We start from the raw sequence: 22,418 nt of genomic DNA, 5'->3' as shown, positions 1-22,418 counted from the left end.
CAGCAATTGTTGGTACAAACCTGACAGAATTGGGCTAAATTCATGTCAAAACTACAGGTTTTCTTATTTACTTCCTTATCCCACCATAGCTGCAACCAAATATCACTGTGATAAAACAGCTGTCCCAATTCCCAGAGTTATTACCTAACCAGTCTTTAAATCTTATTCCAATCACTGACCACACAGATGATTTGGTAACCATTTTCTTATTTCCTTCCACACATTTTACCTTTTCTTATAATTTATTTTTATTTTTCAAACACATAGATATGCAACCCTCAGGTGACAAGTACTCATTGACAGCAAACCTGAGATTTTGGGGTGCTTTGAGTACCCAAGTGCAAGGGTACAGGAAACCACTGACTATATAGCTCTAAGAGTGACATGCCATAATTTATGGAAGCAATCTTGGAAGTGTAGTTTCTACTACGTGAAGTTCCCACTGGTCTTTAAGTCTTTGGATGAAAAAAACAACAAACAAACAAACAAAAAACAGTCGTTTTAACATGACTTTTTAGATGCAGTTTGTTCTCTCTGACAGTTTTTTTTTTCTTTTTCTTTTTTTCTGTAGAAAGGGAAAAGGAAAAACAAACAAACAAACATATTCTATCTTCAGAAGGAGTGGTAATGTTTTTGTAAACAGAGACCTTGTATTTTGAGTTTTGAAATCATACATCATACAGGGTTACACAGAAAAGATTCCTAAAGAGTTGAGAGACCACCTATTAATGCCTTGAGGTTAAAATAACTGACAAAAAATGTTAGCTTGAAAAAGTTAATTTGACTAATTTGATGGCAGATTTTATGGCATACTTTTGGAGTAGAAGTATTTTCTAAATGTCATCAGGTTTTGCTCTTTGTCTGAAACTGGTATATGTCACATGTACTTTATCTCCCAGAATAACAAAATAATGAAAGAAACAACAAAAAGCACTTTTAGAAACACACTTTTAAAAGCAGTTGTATTCCTAATGTCCCCTCCTGGAATAAACTTAGTTACATGAATGCAATTGAAAGCAGAATTCATCCCAGATTTTAAATATGTAGCTTCAATGACAAACACTTAAGGGAGAAATTATGCCCTCAGATACACTTCAGCAGCTGGATTCCAGTACATGTTTTGAAGACAGAGTTTGCCCTAAAGAAGTAAAATAAAGGACAGTCTCATAACCTTCAAAGGAGTCACATTTAAGCGTGGTGCCAAGGCAACAGAGTACCAAAGATGAGGGAGAAGCAGCTGCATCTAGTAGATTAGGATTCAGCTTGTTAATTTTTTTTTATATATATATATCCATAGCATATAAAAAAATTCAACAAAATATTTTCTCCAGTTCTCTAGATAAATCTGATAATTTCCCTTTCCTACATTGGAGATAAATGGAACTTATTTTTACCTTACTGCACTGTTAATATTTTTTTAAAGTAGTAAAGAGAGATTATGAATGAAATTTTCAGCTCTAGTCTCAGGTCTTTCATGTCTCTAGTTCTTAGCATCAACAAACAGTATTTGTTATACAAAATTCTGAAGTTTCCAACTAAGCATGCCTTCCAGTACTGTACATGGACCTTTTTCTGGGCTAGGTTAAAATTGTTAGGAGATTAAAAATTGCTGTACTTAGAAATGACGATTCACATATGTTCCATATAAAACCTCATTTCATTTGATTTCAAATGCTATTTAAACAAAACACACTAATTTATCTGCTATGTATATTTTAATTTGCAGAAATAAAGGAATAGAAAATCAGTCATAAAGATTTCAGTTATTGTCATTTTATGGTAGATACCACGTCTGTTTTAGAACACACCTAAACTGAACTCTAAACTCAAATGTTATTATTCTAAATATTACAGTGACAGTGATGCTTGAAAGATTGACAGCTACCTTTTACAAATTCATCTTTTGACTATGCATTCATTTGGTTGAACAACTATCCTTCAAAATTTGTAATATATCCATTTTCTAATGGAAAGTTTCAGGCTTTAGGACAGCTCAGACTACTGCTCTGACATATTTTCCTTCATCAGCATTTCCAAGTTTAAAATACTTCAAATAAAATGCTGCTTTATGTACCTTCTCTATTTCAAAATGGACAATCAAAATAAAAAAATGACAGAAGTACTTTAATCTGAATGGACTAGGGTCTGATTTAACAACATTTTCTTTCATGTTTTAGGAAATAAAAATTCATTTCATATGTATTAGTACAAAATACAGAGCATAGGCACAAAGCGAGTAAGGCTTCTAAATATAAATAATTATTCTATAATTATTCACTAGAACCTCAGATTCCAGTTGTGCTAGAGAAAATATTATAGGCAAAATGGCATGGTGAAAACTAGACAGAAGTAAATTTTTTCATTTGATTTTTTATGTTCTGTAAGAGAAGACTGAATTCCAGTTAAATTATCCACTAGTGAATGAAATTTAGCAGCTAAAAGAACACTTCCCCCTAAAGGAGGAACTGTTTTGAGTTAATTTTACTAGTTTCTGAAGTTTCAGTTCAGAAGAAAACCAGAACTATCAACTTCCCCATGTGAAGGTTTTGTTAAAGTCTTATTTCGTAGGTTTAGATAAAATCAGCACAATATTCTTAGAAAGAAAATAGCTTTGAGCTACTGACACTTACATGACCTTAGCAGTGCAGAAGACTGCTGTAGCTATATCTTTCAGTGGCCACCTACTTATCTATGGATTCTCTGTTAAGGTTTAGCACACCTTTATCAGAAGTTCACAACATCATTACCACTATACAGACTTTTCCCTTGTTTCTGCCTCCTTTTTTTATACCAATAGTGTTCCAAGCAGCATCAAAGCTTGCAGAAACAAGCTATTTCTGCAGAAGCCAGTTCAGCATAAATCAAGGATGCAGTCTCCAAGACAGTAAGGCTTGCTGGCAGAGATTGTAGTCTCATAACTAGTATGACAAGTCTAGCATCAGCAAGCATCATGGTGTTAAAGCTCTGGAGACAAGTGTTGTATCAGCACTGACTGCTTAAAAACAATAACAACAAAACACCACACCACAAACAAACAAAAGGAAGAAAAATCCAAATATTTCCAGTAATCATAGTCAAAAATGAACAGTGGGTAATTATGTTTTTATTAATGGGGTTAAATTATCCTAGAAACATCAGACAACTCCTCTCTTGGAAAGATATATTGCAAGTTATCTTCTGATAAGGGGAAAAAGGTTCAGTTATCTTCCTCAAATGAAAAAAAAAAAAGTTTCAACACAACTTGACATACTAGAAGTTTGAAGATAATTGATTTTCCACTTGTCCTTGACCATAACCACAGAATATTGTCTCCAGCGGACACTTCAGTAGTCATAATATTAGCTCCTATAGTAGATTTAAAAGTGAATAACTAAACAGTAGGTGTTATTAGAGCTTAAGTTTAATTTTGCAGAAAGCTGAAGTGTTAGATTCAACAAGCAGAAAAAGATGCTGCATTACAAGTCCCAGATCTGCTAAACTGGTAATTCTGGAATGAAAAATATGCATGAAAAATCAGCTGATACCTGAATTTGTTTTACAAGAGGAGGAATTAGTGAAAATTTTACATGTTTATGAATTCTAGTTACAGCACTGGGAATCAATATGCATGAAAGACAGACATATTTGGAGGACTTCTTTTGGATGAAAATATCTTCACATCCCATCCACACTTATACAAACAACAACCTATGTGTGTATCAGCTCTATGTGTGTATCATAGCACTCTGTAAAACTGCATGTAAGTTTATATATATATATATATGCATATATATTTTATAATTAGCACTATGATAACACGAAAGTTCAGAGGAACAGATAATATGACTAAGGCTGAAAATCAACTAAAATAGTCTCCTCCAAACCATATTAACTGTTTTCCTTTTCCATCTCCAATCAAATCACCTTAGTTTCTTTGAAAGGGATGGAAAGATAGAAAAAGGTATAATATTCATAAATTTTTCCTTCCTTCATGAGCCATTGACAACCACATTTCTGTTAACCCAAAATCTTACTGACTTTTTTACTGGTTGAAAGGAAATATCTGCAAGCTGAAATTTCTGAAAAAGCAGCCGCTTAAAGTTTCATGATTACAGAATAGGTAATACTTTGAGTGTTAAAAACAGGCAAAAGTATAGGTTTCTCTCACACTAATTCGTTGTTGAGGATCTCTTTAAACAGGAGACATAAATCATTCATGAAGGTGGTGAACATTAAGGGTGTGACACCTGTTTGGGGTAATCTATAGGACTTTACCATTTTTTACTCTCTGTTCTGTTTTATGCATTACCGTATATGAAATACATGCATATATTCATATGGGGGACCATATGACTTCCCAAGTCATATTCTAAAAGATGTAGAAAGACTAGATAATATTCAGTTTGAAATTTATTGCTATTTCCAACTACTTGAGGGTTTATCTGTTATATTGAACAAGGAAAACTCACCAGGTTATATTTCTGATGCATGTTTCATGTAACATTTGAATTACTTACAGTCTTTCATCCAAAACAACACTGGGACAATGGCAGCAGATGCTGCATAAGGAACTTCAGCAATGTGAAGTCCAATGGACAGCTTATAGCAGAATAAAAAGTATACCCATGTTTTGGAGCACTGAATAGGCTAATTAAGAAATAGGTCAGTTAAGAAAGCACACATCAACTACAAAACATAGTTCTGAAGTTTGTGAAGAACATTTTCCATTAAATTAAATATTAAAATAATAATATTATTTTGAAAAAAATGCTTAGAAGAAGCCGGCATGGTTACAAAGGGGACAATCTTAAAATCATGTCTTGCAGACATCACTGAAATCACAACTAAAACACATATGTGGATTTCTCCACTCAGAATATATGCTGTACTTTGAGAACTGCAAAATGGGCACTTTGAGAAGTACAAGATGTTAGTCATTTAACAATTACAGAATTACAAAGTAAGCAGGAAGGCATAAATATTACAGGATAATCTGCTATCTTTTTACAGCTATGATCATTACTTTCAGGTTGCTCAAGAAGTTGAAATAGCTGCAGTCTTTCAGAAACAATTCAGTGAGTTAAATTTACCTTTAAATAATAGACTGAGAAGGCACACTAATGTATATTAGAACTATTGTTCTTTATTTTAGCTGAATCTCCTAAATATGAAGACTCCACTTCTCCCCCCATCCCCAGCAGAAGAAACACCTAATCCCATACGCACATTGATTTACATGATTGAAGTATCATTTAGAGAGTAATAGCTCATTTGTAAACAATACAGTAACTTGCTTTATTACTGCTTTCCTAGGAGAGTTGTGTACCTATTCACGATATGTAGTCAGCTACTCACAACAGGCAGCTGCATACCTGTGAGGACTGCCAAAAAGCTATTATAATTTCTACGGGACTGACACCAACTGTACAATTGCACATCCAGAAAGTCTGCTCACAAACAGAGCAACCTTTCTATTTTCTCTGTTTCCCAACTCCAGACAACATAAACTACTTAACTTATACTACTTAATATTAGACATGGAATGTTACAGTAATATTTATTACACATATACATTAACATTTAATTCTTAATTTAGCCTCTTTTTTGATCATTAAATGGATGGAGCTTATTTATTTATTCTCAGTATTATTTTCTAAAGTATTGACTATTGAGCTGGTGTCTTGGTGTTGAGGCATAACAGGGCAGAGCCACCAAACACAGCACTGATTCATTTCTAGGACTGGATGAAGCAGCCCATAGTATCCTCAAAAACTAATATATGACTTTACTAAAAATAATTGTTTAGTTTAAATGCACACAGCATATAATAGCATGACTGTGGGAAGAGCCAGCTGAGTAATGCATTCTAATGAGGATTCACAGAACATTATTTTGGCATTAGGCCCTAAATCTTTATACTGAAATAAATAAAAACTATGAAGTGATGGTATGAAAACTTTGTTCCCTTGAGATCACCACAAAGACCTCAGCTGAGATGGAAATGAATATTCAATAAAGAAGTTAGCACTGGAATCGTAACAGTTGATACTAATTATTAGAATGTTTTGGCTGTGGATTATGATAGAACCCATTATAGAAGCACTATAAAAACAATATTAATAAACTAAGCAATGTTTTCCAAGATATCCTCTCAGAACTTAGTCTGATTATTTTATTTGTACTTCATATCCAACTAAGACCTTCTAAAACCTTTAAAGGAACAGAATAGAAACCACTGAGAATAAAATAATTTTGTAAACACAAAATATACCAGATGAATGCTTGCTCTCTCTTTAAGTTATGCTTTGAAAAGGACTACTGAAAATGTGCAGAAGTGTCAAGAATTTTAAAATATTTTTTTTTCTTTTTAAAAGGAATTTTCTTATGAACATATGGAATAATTCCTGTATGATATACAATAATATGATCATAAGTATCTGTCAGTACTGAACAAATACAATGGAATAGGATTTCTGGGTGCAGTGGCTCATTTCATATTAAACATTTATTTCAAGTGCTTTTTTTTTTTTTTTTTTTTTTAAGAATCAGAAATGAAATGAATTTATATTTTGGGGGATATCAAGACACATGAAGCAATTTAGAGCTGACTTGAACTGAGTTTCTGGAAAAGCTGTCTTGGAAACCCATTAACTGCAAAATAGAAATTCTTTAAATCCTAGACAAATGCGAAACATTGAGTCATATTTATGCAACTCCACAAGGTGATAAAAGCAAAACATGAAACAACATCTATAGAATGATGCTTATAGAACAACCAAGTGACCATCTGTATAAAAACAATACCTTGGGGTTATTAATAACCCATAATTGTCCAAATTTCTGGAGGAACCAGAAGCTGAGTCCAAATTCTACAGGAAACAGGTGGGCTGGGTAATTATTCAAACAACCTTGTCCTCCTCACACCTTCCCCATTTCTTCTCTTCCCAGAAAAACATACAAACAAACAACAACAACAAAAAACCACACACAAAACCCAAAGGCATTTACAGTCAAAACATTTTCTATTGAACTTCAGTGTTTCGGTAAAGTCATTGTTAATTTCCAAGTACTCACTTTCAACGGTTGTTCCTTCCATCTTTCTATATGCCTTTCATCCATGCCAGTGAACAATATTAGTGTTTCTGAAAAGCTATTGTTACGGTATTAATGTTACAGCTATAGATACTCCAAAAGTGTTCAGAATAATGACCTGCTATACAATGCCCCTTGTACATGCATACTTCTCTTTCTTGTGTGGGGCATGCATCAGAACAAGTCTAAACAGCATACCAAGTGAGCCCTCTGTAATTATTCTTTCACTTATTTGGGCTTATAATGCCTTTTGTCATCACACAGAGTCCTAGATTTTGATCAGCTGTTCACAAGAGCACAGAACACTTTAAAGGATGTGTTATAGAATAACAGAATCATAGAATATCCTGAGCTGGAAGGGACCCATAAGGATCATCAAGTCCAACTCCTGGCACCACACAGGTCTACCCAAAAATTCGGATCATATGACTAAGAGCATAGTCCAAACACTTCTTAAACTCCGACAAGCTTGGTGCCATGACTACATCCCTGAGGAGTCTATTCCAGTGCACGACCACTCTCTTGGTGAAGAACCTTTTCCTGATATCCAGCCCGAACCTCCCCTGTTGCAGCTTGACCCCATTCCCTCAGGTCCTATCGCTGGTCACTAAAGAGAATAGATTGGTGCCTGCCCCTCCACTCCCCCTCGTGAGGAAGCTGTAGACCATGATGAGGTCTCCCCTCAGCCTCCTCTTCTCCAGGCTGAACAGGCCAAGGGACCTCAGCTGCTCCTCGAACATCTTCCGTTCTAGGCCCTTCACCATCCTAGTACCATTCTCTGGACCCTGTCCAAGAGTTTCACATCCTTTTTGTACCGTGGTGCCCAGAACTGCACACAGTACTCGAGGTGAGGCCGCACCAGCACAGAATAGAGCGAGACAATCCCTTCCCTCAACTGACTAGAAATGCCATGCCTGATGCACCCCAGGATACGGTTGGCCCTCCTGGCTGCCAGGGCACATTTCTGGCTCTTATTTAACTTGCTATGAACCACAACCCCCAGATGCCTCTCTGCAGGGCTTCTCTCCAGTGTTTCATCACCCAGTCTGTATATATAGCCAGGATTGCCCCATCCCAGGTGCAGGACCTGGCACTTGCTCTTGTTAAGCTTCATGCAGTTGGTGATCACCCAGCTCTCCAATCTGTCCAGATCTCTCTGCAAGGCCTTTCCACCCTCAGCAGAGTCAGTAAGTCCTCCCGGTTTACTATCATCAGCAAATTTACTCAAAACTCCTTCTAGTCCTACATCCAAATCATTTATGAAAACACTGAAAAGAACTGGCCTAGGGGTCCCTGGGGGACCCCACAGGTGACTGGCCACCAGCCTGTTGTAACCCCAGTTACCATAACCCTTTGAGCCCTACCTGTCAGCCAATTGTTCACTCATTATATTATGTTTTTGTCTAGCTGTATACTGGACATTTTGTCCAGTAGGATCCTATGGGAAACTGTATCAAAAGCTTTACTGAAATCCAAAAAGAGTACATCAGCTGGCTTCCCTTGATCAACTAGATGGGTGATCTTAACTAAATGAGTGATCTTATCAGGTGTTTATCAGATCATGATGAAGCTAGACTTATTTTTCCCTCATTTGCCAAAACTGAGTGGATACAATAAGCATTCACACCGAACACAGTAACTCTGGCCAATCAGGGAATTTTCAGAAGGAGAGTTCTTCCTAATTTTATCCTTTCAATCTAAATAATTGAAACATTCTCAGAAATAATGTACTTAATTATCATAACTATAGCTCCTAGAAAAAAAAAAAAAAAAGTAGTGACACCTCTCACAACTGAAGCTTCACAAAAACTTTTTAGAATCTAGGTAATGAACAACTAAATAAATAAAATAAACATCTGAAGCCCAGTGTTACATAGATAGATGTTTTCACAGAATACTAAAATATGAGTCATAAACACCCAAAGTTTACACAACATGTGCTCATAGTCTGGAAAGCCAGTTGTTCCCACAACCCACCAGGAGTGCTGCTACTTAATGTACTCCATCTCATTGCACAGGAAAAGAAATGACAGGTTCCAAAAGCCAACTAAATAACAGAGCTCTGCTCAAAACACAGCAAATGCATGCTAAGGTATAAGTCTACTCTTTTTAAAACATCACAATTTAAAAAGAAAAAAATCTGCCAAGAAGCTAGTTTAGCTCTTTGAGGATGTGTAGAATGTTCTAATTCTTGTTATAAATGAGATGTGAGTATACCACCCTACTCCTGATCTTAAATCGCCCACAAGCTAACCCACTTTAAAATAAAAATAATAATAATAAAAAAATATGCTCATTTATTGCTATGATTTTTCACATATTAAAGCAAGCCTGAGATACTTTGCTATAGTTGTAGCACAGCTGACCTTCAGACCTCCTCTCCAAATGCTAAACTTAGCCACCACACTGTTCATAATTGAAGCAGATGGTTATGGGCTTAATATGCACATGTGAACTTTATAAGGTCTGTTCTCATCTCCAAAGAACAGACATGGAAATATATCAAGGTCATCAAAGTCTTTTCTTTGCTCTCCATCATAAAGGGGAGCTGGGAAGTGGTGGAAAAAGACAGGAGGAAGAAAAAGAAAAAAGTGCTTGCCATGCTGTTCTAGTCTCTCTGTAGCGCTGAGTCCATGCTAGTAGCTAAATGCAAACTCAGTCATTCTGCTGGTTCCAGTACTTTCTTTTTTATTTATTTATTTTTTAAAGGCAATTCCATCTCTCTCTTTATGATAACTAGTTTCTTAACCTCATCATGAGAACTTAGTAATTGATAGCGATTACTATTGCTGCAGATAATTATTGTCAATAACTCTCCCCAATTTCGCAATTCAATAAAGTCTCTATGATTTAACACATGTGACACAATAGCTTATATTCAAGCAGTTAAAATGAATTTTTAAAATCATATTACCTTCCCTCAGATAGTTTTTATTTCTCACCTAGCCTGTAACAGGATTTTTTTTCTAAATATATTTTTAATTGTTTCATGTATACATTAGGTTTCCCAGTTCATGGAGATGTTGGAATATGAATCTGTTAATATATTAATGAATACAAATCACTCCCTACATCAAATAATGGACTGATACTGACAACTATAGTATGCCTCAACATTATAACAAATGATTAAATACTCATTTACTGTCTGTGTTAATGTGTCTTGATTTGCTTCTCCATTTCAGAACCATATTAGAAGCCTAAGCTATGCTTACTGCCTATCCATTGGCAAATCTGAGAAACCAAAAGACAAGTTCAGAGCAGGTGATTTCTCATATATTCTTTCAGCACAAGTGTAAGTGCAGACTGATACATCTAGGGTGCACAAAAACATATGCACAAGAAACAGATTCATAGAAGAGAAGATTTGCCATGCTGATTATACTAATGGTATATGAAGTATATTAATCCTCCTTTTAAAATTAGGTGTTTCCAGGCAAGTTTTGAACTGCTGTGCCAGACAGTTTTACAAACAAACAAAACAATGACAACAACAACAGAAACTTATTAGATATGTGTTTTCCTAGTCCGGCAAAGTCACCAAGTGCCTGGAAGCATGACAGATGATATTTCTTTCATTTTTTTAATCCAGTTTAGAACAGCTGAAATCATCTTAAGGAATGAGTTAATAGAAAAGAGCAGAATAATTATCTTAGATTTCAGCATAAACATCCTGTTAAAATCATGATTATATGTTAAAAAATGGGGGGGGGGGGGGGGGGGGAGGGAATTTCACACACAAAAAAAGTGTGAAAAGAAGGAAAGACGAATGTATAAGAGAAAAGTAGGTTTGAAATGCCAGGAGGAGAACAGCGATTAGCAGCACCCAAGGAACTTCTCTTGCATTGAAAAAAGTTGCAAGTCAAAAGTACTGCATGTAGCTTCATACAAAACTGTCTAAAAGTTTGAATCCAGAGTAATTTTATTTCTCTTCAGGTTAGGAAGAAGCAAATATGGTCAGATATATTGTACACTGATATTTGCAGAGCAAAATCTAGGCAGAGGAAAAGAGAAGAGGAAAGAGGACTTTGGAACTTAAACCAGAAAGGAAAAATAAACAAGAACAAAAGATCTTCACTATTTCCTTCTCTTTGATCTATCATCTACAAAGTCTCCCTCATAATTCATATATTGGTGATGAGCCAAGTTAACAGAAACTATTCTAAAGAATCAAAATTTTCAAATGTTTGTTTTTTTTTTTTTTGTGACAACTAATCTGGTGAAAGTGGCCTTTTCACCACCATACTTGAGTGAGAGCTGCAATGTTCCTGTGGAAATACTCTCATTCACATGGGCATATGGTTATAGCAACAACTGCCTTGATCTGGATAACCTGGACAGTTGGTACATGAGATTATAACATAGCAAAATAGCAACAGAGATACTACTAGTGAAGTTTTACAGTGATTAAGATAAAGTAAATTGGGACTGCCATGACCCTCCCCAAATGTACATTCTCACCCCTGCCCTTGTGAAAGTTCTGATACTCATGTGATTACATACAATGTAATTCCAGAAACTTATTCAAGAAGAAAGTGATTTTACTTTTTCATCATATAGCTCTGAGGCAGCTCATTGCCTGGTGGTACAGATTCAATATCTGTACAAGAAAAGAAGAGGAAATACCTGAACAAGTGCAGACTACAGAAGCTCCTGTTTTGGTGAATTTGTGCTGGTGGATAACTATCTCTACCTTTCACAAAGATGAAGACAGTGAGAAAGCCCTTGCCACTACTTTTTGCCATACTAAGGAGGATTAAAAGACACAAGCAGCCTGGACCTAGATACCATAATCCAGTGTCTAGGTGGGAGCTGCTCATCATTAGTGGCATCAAGCACAGGGATATTTTATGACAGGGCTATGTCATCAGCAGGGTGTGATTTCTCCAACGTTCTGTCGTTAATAGCTGCGATGCTTAGTGATATTTTTCAGACTCCTCAAGTGATATAGCTCCAATCCATTTAGAGACTTCATTTTTCATGAAGTCTAGAGTCTTAGCACTTCAACAGGCCATAAAATATCTCTATGAAGTTTGGCAACAGTGTTATGCACAAACTGAAAGCTGCAGAGTTTCACTTTGTCAGATTCAATGATGTGGCATATTTATGGATAGAAGGGGAAAAAAGGACAGCTGCTGGCTTCCTCTCCATATAGTACTGTTTATTAAACAATATGAATACATGTGCATAAACTCCTTTCTATACCTAGCTTGCACCATTCTCTGAGGAAAAGTAAAATCTATGTATACAGGCTTCAAAATTGTCCCCACAGCACCCCCACAACTTGCTTCATCCTTTATCTTCTTGCTCCTTTTTTTACACATGACAAAAGTTGGGAATTTAAGCCGAATTCACCTTTATGAGCTCTCACCCCTTCGTGTATTACAAAAGTATACGTACTTTATTTTGTTGTCAGCTTTAAAACCTTTAAAATAGTGTTTCTATGCCTTAATTTATCATAGAAGACAAGAAAGAAGTTAAACACATGCAAAAATAACCTAATCTCAAGGACATCAGTTCGAACATTCCTTCTACACTGTAGGTTCCTAATAAAATTGCTGTATTGATTTAGACTGTTGGCTTGGCTATTCCAGTAGCCAAGACTAGCTAATAGCAGATATTTCTGAAACAAATTAAAATTCACTATTAGAGTAGGCTAATCATATTTCTATTGAATTGAGTAATTCCATAAAATACTCAAGTCAGAAATATTTTCAGTATCCCTAAATGTGTGCAAAATCTTGAACCTAGAATTCTTTCTGATCAGACCAATATATTGTAAGGAAATATTCAGCTTAAATTATTATGTAAAATTGAAACTATGAATCTCATTTTAACTTTTAAATGGAAAGTCACAGAATGGTTAAGGTTGGAAGGGACATCTGGAGGTCATTTTTTCTGACTTCCCAATGTCAGATTATTAAACAGTGAAAAGAAGGATATATTTTTTTTCCTATATGACTTTTTTTCTTCTTTTTCTATCTCTTTTCTTCCTTATCTCTCTTCTGTTCTGTGAAGTGTCAAAACCCCCAAAACATAGTAACATCTTTTCATCCTGTCCTAGATAGAGTGAAAACCTTCCTTTAATAAATACTGTGACTTCATCACAATTTAAGCTCAAGACCCTCTCCATTTTCTCCTCCTGTGCAATGAATAGTTCTTATGATTGTCACAGTAACCTCCATGCTGACTATGAATTATTAGTCAAAAGGAAATAATTTTCCAACAACGCTTTCTTAAATCCCCTGACTTTTCCTGTTTAATGGAATTCATCCTCCAAAATATACTGAGCTTATTTACGATGAATAAAATGAAAATGAAAACATGAAAATGGTTTTGATTATTTTCTCTCTTCCTGCTCTAGAACTGTCTAGAAAAAGGAAATAAAAGAAAATGCCTAAGGCCTTAGTTATGTATAGTCAGTGGAAATCAAGTAATTTGTTGGTACTATTTTATTGCATTGGTTTCTTTCTACTGTGTACTGCATAGGAAGGCTGAAACAAGTCATGATTTTTTTTTTTTTAAATTCCTAGAGTTTGATTAAATATAGAAAAAATATATATATTTATGCAACTAATCTTGTAGCACAAATAAGACCACAACTTTAAGAAGGAAAATACTTTCATTCAGTCATACATTCTGGTTTGATTTGACAGCAGTAGATAAAAGCAAAAAGTTTCTGGGGAAAAAAAAATAAATTATTCCTTACATCTGTGGTCCAAGCATTGGACAGAAAGCATGCAGACAACTTTTACCAAAAGAATATTTTCTCCTTAGCACTCAGCTCAGTCAGACATCTGACTGGCTTTCTTGTTTGTTTGTTTTCTCCTTTGTGCAAGGGTTCCCTTGGCTCCCAAAAGAAGCAAAAAATTCCCTGGAATCCTCTTACAATAAGTAGATTTACGCTACTATTAAGATGTGTATCTTAGCTTAAAGAGCGTGAATATTGTTTTTAAATAAAAAGTAATGTATTGTCAGGAAATTAATCATTTACTTGCCGTGACAATTTATATGATTTTTATATGCTATATTAAAATTTTGCTAATTTTCTTTTCTATGAAGTGTCTGCAGCACACAAAATTTTCCTGTAAGCTATGAGAAATCTTTCCATTTTCTCTTAGTACAGGTTATAACAATAAAAAGAGTAGATTTTTATCTGAAAATTTGCCACAGGCAAATGTTGCTCTGACAGAGATTGTAACTTCTCACTAGTTGTGGCTTTCAGTCTTTCATTATCTACACACAACTGGACTGAAACCTTCCATCCCTCCTGGCTGATCCAGTTTAATAAACCTTAATGTTTTCAGTTTTTATTTTCTCCCATTAATGACCATGAATTCAGCAAGACCAGGTCAAAGACCTAAGTGAGGTCTACAAGGACACTTGTGTGTTCACAGAATATTTCATGGAAGAGGTATTGATTTTTAATATCTGTCTAAAGAGGTCAAAATGTAACAGTGAGCACAGATATGTAAAACTGCTTCCTCAGCACATTGGGGAAGTAAATCCTTAAATCAAAGGCCCACCAGTTTCTATTCATTTGGAAAAATAAATGTTTGCATTGACCTCTTTGCAAACTGTACTGTATGTGCAAGACTATCAAGACAATATGCAGAATAGCAACCACAGCTGCTAGTTTGTCAGCTTATATGGATGGACTTCTTCATCTTACTGAATTTTATAATTATAATGGTAATTGGGTTTGCACAACATTATGCTTTTAAGAGAATACTTTGAAAACTGATTACAGAGATATGAACTTTCTAAAAAGTTTGCTTTTCTTGAGATATCTGTTCACATAATAGAACATAGCTTGGTTGTTAAGGTACTAACATTTAGAGGAGGAAAACAACAACAACAACAATCATTAAAAATAATTTATAATTGCATAGAGTCACATAATCTAAAAATGCACAACATGAAATGCCATAAGAACAGATGTAGACATCAGTAAAAGCTACCAATCAATACACAACAATAGATTAGGCTCAACTTATTTCCTAGACCCTGACTCAGTTTTAAAGCTGGACATATACAAAGCATAGATCGTGCCCTTCACAAGGATATTTAAGCAAGTATTTTATGATTGTGTGTTCAAGTTATGCCTTGATTGATCAGGGCAGGACAACCTGGGAGGGGTCATCCAAAATAATGGGCACCAGGATCTCTTTGATTAAAAATTAACTGGAAGCATCTTGTCCAAATGCTTAAGTATGATATCTAATTTTATCTATCTTTTGTGGTCACCAAATCATGCAGAGTTTACAGAACAGCACAAATACTTGATCAATTACCTCAGAATAGCCTATAGACAGATATTGCATGAGTTTTTCCAGAATAATTCAAAACCCCACTTTTATTAATAAATAAATAAATACCCATCTATTATTCATTTTCTCAGACTTTATCACTTAAAGCTACATACAGTTACAATTTTATACCCCAAAGGTATTCTAATGAGTTATTCTCAGATACTCAATTGTAAGGAATATATGGGATCATTTATCAGACCAAAACTGATAATTAATACAAATACTGACCATTGCTATTTCTGGAGAGCTTTATCTTCTCCAAAAAAGTACTGTGAGTAGAGAAGGAAAAAGATTTAAAAATTTAAGATTAAAAAAAAGGTAAAAATTTAAGAACAAGGATTGTGTGTGCTGAATTTTTATTTTTGGATTGAAGAAAGTACATGATGAATTTTGAAAACTTGTATCTGTAGAATTCAAAAACAGTCAAAGAAAATTAGTAAGATTGAGCAAAGGGGCATACCATCTATGCTGAAGTTCTTGTGAAAGTCAAAGAACTTTTTATTTTAACAACAGCTTACAATTTATTGGTCCAAAGTATCTGACCTAAAATGAGAAATAGATATTTGTAGTTTAAAAAACAAGCAGGAAAATTACGACATATTGGAAGAAATAGCCTGCAGCTAAGACCTTGGTGTCCTGGTTCCAGCTAGGACAGAGTTAATTTTCCTCCTAGTAGCTGGTAGGGTGCTATGTTTTGGATTAGGATGAGAAGAGTGCTGATAACGTGCTGATGTTTTAATTGTTGCAGAGCAGTGTTTACACCAGGCCAAGGACTTTTCAGCTTCTCACTCTGTCCTGCCAGCGAGCAGGCTAGGGATGCAGCAGGAGCTGGGAGGGGACAGACCCAGGACAGCTGACCCAAACTGGCCAAAGGGGTATTCCATACCATCTGATGTCATGCTAAACAATATATAGGGGTGGCTGGCCAGGGTGGGGGGGCCGTCTGCTCGGGGATAGGCTGGGCATCGGTCAGCGGGTGGTGAGCAAATGCATTGTGCATCACTTGTTTTTTACATATTATTATTATTAATACTATTATTATTATCACTATTATTATTATTGTTATTATTATATTCCTGTCTTAATAAACTGTCTTTATCTCAACTCACCGGCTTCACTTTCCCGTTTCTCTCCCCCATCCCAGAGAGGGAGGGGGGAGGGTGAGCGAACGGCTGTGTGGTGTTTAGCTGCCAGCCTGGTTAAAATACAACACTTGGGCTGTGAGCTCATTAGATTTCAGGGTGTCAGAGGCAGCCAGGATCAATACTCAAGTGACAGACCAGCATGGGAAATGATTCAGATATTTCAGAAGTGTGATGGAGTTTCAACGCAAGATTCTAGTCTTCAGATAAGATTTAAAACAACAGATTCTAAACCTGAATATACAATAATATAAAGTAGGTAATCTCATCTTTTGTCCCTTTTCATAAGTGATGGTACCACCTTCTTCCATTCGAAAGGTCATTAGTATCAATAGTTGTCTTCAAAGATTTTGAGAATTTATTTTATACTGAATCTTCAAAGAGAGACAGATTTCAGATCTGATACCATATGAGGATTGGAAGAAATTAACACAATTGCTATGGAATGATATAGATTCCCAGTAGAAGTATCTTCTGCATCTATTTTATTGAGAAAAATCAGTATTAACAACAACAACAACACAGCATAATAAAATATTATTAAATTAAAAATCATAGTTTAGACAATTTTTTTATAATTAAGATCATGTTTCAGAAGCTTGTTGGAATCATAACTCTAAGAAGCCCATAAGGACAGAAGACATACTACTTTTTCTAAGAGAATTTAGTGTATAAATATAGGAAAATAAAGGCAACACAACAGACAGTATTAATAAAGAACTTTCAGCTTTAAACAGCTTATGCTAAAGCAGATACAACTGCCTCATAAAGGGGGACAGATCTCTTGAGTACAACAGCTTATGCTCCTCAACATTTCTAACAGAAATCATAAAGTGGTAAAGTTATTGAGTTTGCCTTGTACCAATTTAAATTATGTGGCTAACCTAGTACGGCAGACCTGTGCATCTCACTGTGAATATGTACATAGACTATCACATTTTACAAACACAAAATTTAAGATGCAAGTTTGGCACACATTTGCAAGAATTAATATCTTGAAATTTAAAGTGTTTCAACCAGAAATGTCTCTTATCTTAGGTACAGGGATTTCAATCCCCACCAAAACTTCATAAACGCTGTTAAAATTTGTTCTGCAGAATGATCAAGAGTGGCCATTATCTTGAAAGGACTTTTCAACTTTCTCATATGCATTTCCAGAAATTATGTTTCAGTCTCCATATGAACCTGAGCTTCAGTGATGATTTCACCATCTTCCTGAAAGCTTACAGAAACAGGCATGGGGAAAATGAGGTTAGCACAGGAAGGGACATATAGGAGAAAGCTCCAAGGTATGGACCATTTTTCATGTTTTTGTGTGTATAGAACATAAATATTTTCTGTTTTTCGTTTTTATATTAGTAATGAATAACAAGCACTATTCCATTTTCTTGTACAATATTGATCTGTTAAACCGCCATTACATTGCATACTTTTGCATACACACATCTATGATAAAATTTTCTGTTGATATTTCTGCCAGCTAAAAAGCATCAAAGCTGCTACTGACTTGAACACAATTTATTAATTTCATTGATCTTATGGAATGTTTACAAGGAAGTAAATCAGATGCTCTGAGGTAACAGCAATGCCTGTTAACATGACAATGCTGCAGTTTCTTATGAACAACATGATACAGCATAATTTGAAAAGACAGAAAACACAAATGATAAAAAACTCAATTACTGGCTGATAAAAATATGTAAATAACTCTCTTCATATTGACAGTCCATAAAACTGACTTGTAGCTAACTGCAAGATGAAGCTTAGGCCTCAGACATTTGATATATGACAAAGTCTCTTAAATCCTTAAATTCTGATCTGAGCCCTGTAATGATCCCCCCAAGGCTGCAGACTTTACACCTGGCAGATCATTATTTTATAGTTTAATACATTTTCTTCCAGCAAAGCAGTGCATAAACAAGTGCTTTAGCAATTAAACAAATGTTGCAGGGGCATGTAATGGTACCCATACCTCACTTCTATGAGCTTGGTTATCTATATAATAGACTTAATTGCTCCCACAGTGAGGGACAACATGGACTTCTGCCAGACCTATTTGAAGGAGCCTTCTACTGTGTGTGACCAGCATGAAAACAAAACAAATCTGCTTTGCACTTACAGAGATTGTCAGAAGTGTTCTGTCTCCTAGAAAGGGCAAAATAGCAGTGGCACATCTGGCCAGTCAAATCAGACAGAAGGAGTAAATAAACTGGCTTATGTACTAGCTCCTCCAAATAAAACTTACGTTTCTTGAAATAAATTCATGGGACTAAGAGTTCTGCATCAAGAAGCCTCATTAAACTCATTTTTCCTTCCTTTTTAAAGCAGGAAACTAACTGCAATGAGGAATGTTCTCCAAAAGAGATTACGCATGAAAAAGGGAAGTGTAGTCACTTGCATGACTGGAATCCAGAATAAATCAAAACATCTTGAACAAAAAAGACTCATTTTAGCATCTTGATTGGGTAACTAAGAGTGTTATAAAAACTAGTTTCTACAACAGCAAAGGACTAGACTTGGTTAGCCCAGAGCTCCTTCCATTTCTGTGTTTCTAGGCTGACAGAGTAATGATTTCTAATAATAATCTAAGGAAAAAAAAAAAGTCTTTAGTAATCTAAGACAAATTTAAAGGGGAAAAAAAAAAAAGAAATTGAGAGAGTGCAATAGGTAAGAGAAGTGTCAGATGCCTCTGTGGTCAACAGTATCAGGCAACGGGAATCTTCAGAAAAGCCGTGGAATGATTCTAGAGGAATTTCATGAAGCTGTTAGAGAAAATAAGGGGTGTTTTAGCAGTTAGGCTACCATTACTTGAAACAGAAACTAGATCAATGTTTTCTGTTGTTCCAGTAGAGAAAAAAGAAAGAAGGAAAAAAGGAAGGAAGGACGGAAGGAAGAAAGGGAGGGAGGGAGGGAGGAAAGAAAAAGAAAGAAAGAAAGAAAGAAAAAGAAAGAAAGAAAGAAAGAAAGAAAAAGAAAGAGAAAGAAAGAAAGAAAGAAAGAAAGAAAGAAAGAAAGAAAGAAAGAAAGAAAGAAAGAAAGAGAAAGAAAGAAAGAAAGAAAGAAAGAAAGAAAGAAAGAAAGAAAGAAAGAAAGAAAGAAAGAAAGAAAGAAAGAAAATTATTGCTTAAGATATGAAACTGCTTTCTACCTTATATTTCAGGAAATTAGGAAACCAACTTTTAACTCAATTGTGGCATATGGGAGTAAAAGTTCTAAGATTTAAATTCTTCAGTAACAGAAAACAAAGAAGACTTTAGAAAAAAAACAGGAGTATCTAAATAAATGAACGAATGACACTTATAAATTGCAAAAGTAGATACCATTAGTGAACAGACATCTATCAAGGCATCAAAGCATCTATCTTTAGCTTAAACTTTGTTAGTCAGTAGAGAATTGGCAATATAAAAAAACACTAGTGTTTTCTTGTGTCTCAGTAAAAAAAACAGAAATAGCTTGTGTAATGGCTTTCCTCTCTTATCATACTCTGGAAAACATAACATCACTTTTTTATCACTTTCTTTTTTTTTTTCTTTTCTCAGAAAACATGCTTAGAAACTACCAGACACTAATATGCCTAGCACTCCTCAAGCCTTCTTCCCTACAGTATTTCATCAACTACCTGGGGGGGGGTGGGGATAGAGGGAAGAAAGTAGATTTAAGTCTGGACAATGATTTCTTCTGGACATCACTAAGCTAACAGTGAGATAGCAGCCATAGGTCCCCAGCCAAATAGAAATGAGTGTGCTGAATGAAAATTGAAAGTATACAAATAATACATATGTACACACATATATCTGTGTATGTATGCACGTATTCAAAACATACATTTGTGAGATGAAGGAATGGGAACAGAATTTCACCTAATTTGCACATAAAAAATTAGAAGGTAAACAATTGTAAATGGAAATTTTCTGTTCTGAGCATTCTATTATGCACTACAAACCATGTGGCTAAGCCTGCTGACCCTGCTGACCTGAGTGTCTCAGCGAAGGCTGAGGGCCTGCAGTGGTGTGTGAAGCTTACATAAAATGTTCTTTCACTATACCAATCAACTTTTATTACTGAACAAAATCAGCTCAGTTGCAAAAAGCATTTGGTGTGTCAGCAAAATTATTTTTTGTTCAGCCTTTAAGTTTTCCAAAGGAAGGGCAGTCAACTTGTTTCTTGCCAGCAAATCAAAATCAAAAGCCATTACAATTTTGCAGCAGTTTCAAAAGCAAACTGCTGTAAAATATTTTACACAAACAAAGTCCCCGAAAATTTGTTTTTGTGTTGTTAAAACAGGCTGGTGTAATTTGAGAAGTATCAGCTCAGCAAACAGCAATATTCTAAGGGGCTGCAGAACACAGCTCTCCAAAGACATTGGCATAACACATCTACCAACAACTTCTAGATACATAAATGGTTAATTCTGAGGATTGCTTTGTGACAGCAGAATGAAAATTTTTAGTCATTGTTTCCAGCATCACTCTTTTATGGACTGGAAAAAGGAGCACTGGTCCTTTGCAAACTGCTGAGATGTAGCCTAGACAGAACACATACTTTATACCAAAGTGCAATTCATCACAGGTTCACTCCATAACATTTACTAAAGTATGGTGCAGAGATGCCCAGCTTGATGGAACAGTTGACAGAGTCAACAGATGACAGAGTGAACAGTTGCAGGGAGCAATCCCTTCTTGTACAGTGATGCTGACTCACATTAAGAATGTACAAGACAAATTAAAGGCACTCCTTCTATCAGTAGAAATTATTAATATAAACTGGGCAAGATATTATGCTGAGGGGAAAATACTGTTTCATCAGTGAGGTTTATTAGTTTGTGTTGCTCAGCCCTTCACTCCACTGTAGGAAGTTCACTTTCTGACAATATTTCTAATTGGCTTTACTTGAGCTTATTTCCAATGAACATTAACTCTCAGCAGAAAGCTGCTGCAACAGTGGCTAACAATGCTTCAATATCAAAACCACAAATATCCAGGCAGGATGTTTCTGTGTACAACACTGAGACAACTGTCTGTACTCTATTCAGTTTCTAAACTTAAGAATGGAAAAATTGAATGAGATTAGAGTTAACTTGCAACGTTTAAGGATTTGTTTTTCATCCAACAACAATTTCCAGGTGACATGATTATGTCACAGTAGTACATAGAAGAGCGCTACAAGAAAAAGGAATAGATTTTTTTTTCTTATTTCTAAGAAACAACTATGAATGCCATGAGTAGGAGTTGGACACCCAGCAGAATACTTGATAAACATTTAATCAATGAAAGTTAAAGGATGTGGAAAACTCTCCATTGTTAGATGTATTGCTTCCAGTAAATTGATCCAGGACAGCTTTTAATCACAGCTTACTCAACTATACAGAGGGATCACTGAGAAAGTAATTCTGTGATCTGCTATATAGGACTTTACCAGAAATACTAATATCCCCTCTGACATTCAAGTCCACAAATTTCTAGAAGAAATCTTAAAATATGAAAGAGGGACACACTCATTTTTCTTTTCTATAGAGAAAGGTATTTCTGGCCATGAAATCCACATAGTTTTGCTGCACCAGGAGCAAGGTTTATAATCCTCACAGGGGAGGTAGTGCTGGTAACAAGAACTGAAGGCATTGCATGGGATGAGATATGGCTGAAGAGACAATGCTTAGAGAATGCAAGCTGACAAAGAAGCCAAAAGGAAAAATAGGATTTTATGTGGCTGATGTGGCACAAGGGAAACATAAGAAGCCAGGAAAGCCTTATGGACCAAATACAGTTAATGTCACCATGCTAGCCTAGGCGCATAGCCTTCAGCATGCTGCATGGGTCCCAAAAGCTGAAATGGAAAGGGTGGGGGAATAGAAAAACATGAGTATGAATATGAGTAGAATACAAGTAGAATATTT

General features: G+C 35.4%; 1 protein-coding gene across 4 annotated transcripts in view; it reads right to left on the bottom strand.

The window, feature by feature from the left end:
- RALYL (RALY RNA binding protein like) overlaps nt 1–22,418 on the bottom strand; it is a 421,742-nt gene that overhangs the window by 272,561 nt on the left and 126,763 nt on the right. The window lies entirely within an intron of this gene.

The sequence above is a fragment of the Anser brachyrhynchus genome, assembly GCF_964034855.1.
Source record: "Anser brachyrhynchus genome assembly, chromosome: 2".
NCBI classification, from domain to species: Eukaryota; Metazoa; Chordata; class Aves; order Anseriformes; family Anatidae; genus Anser; species Anser brachyrhynchus.
Note: the sequence above shows the minus strand (reverse complement) of the source record. Positions and strands in the feature narration are given on the sequence as shown.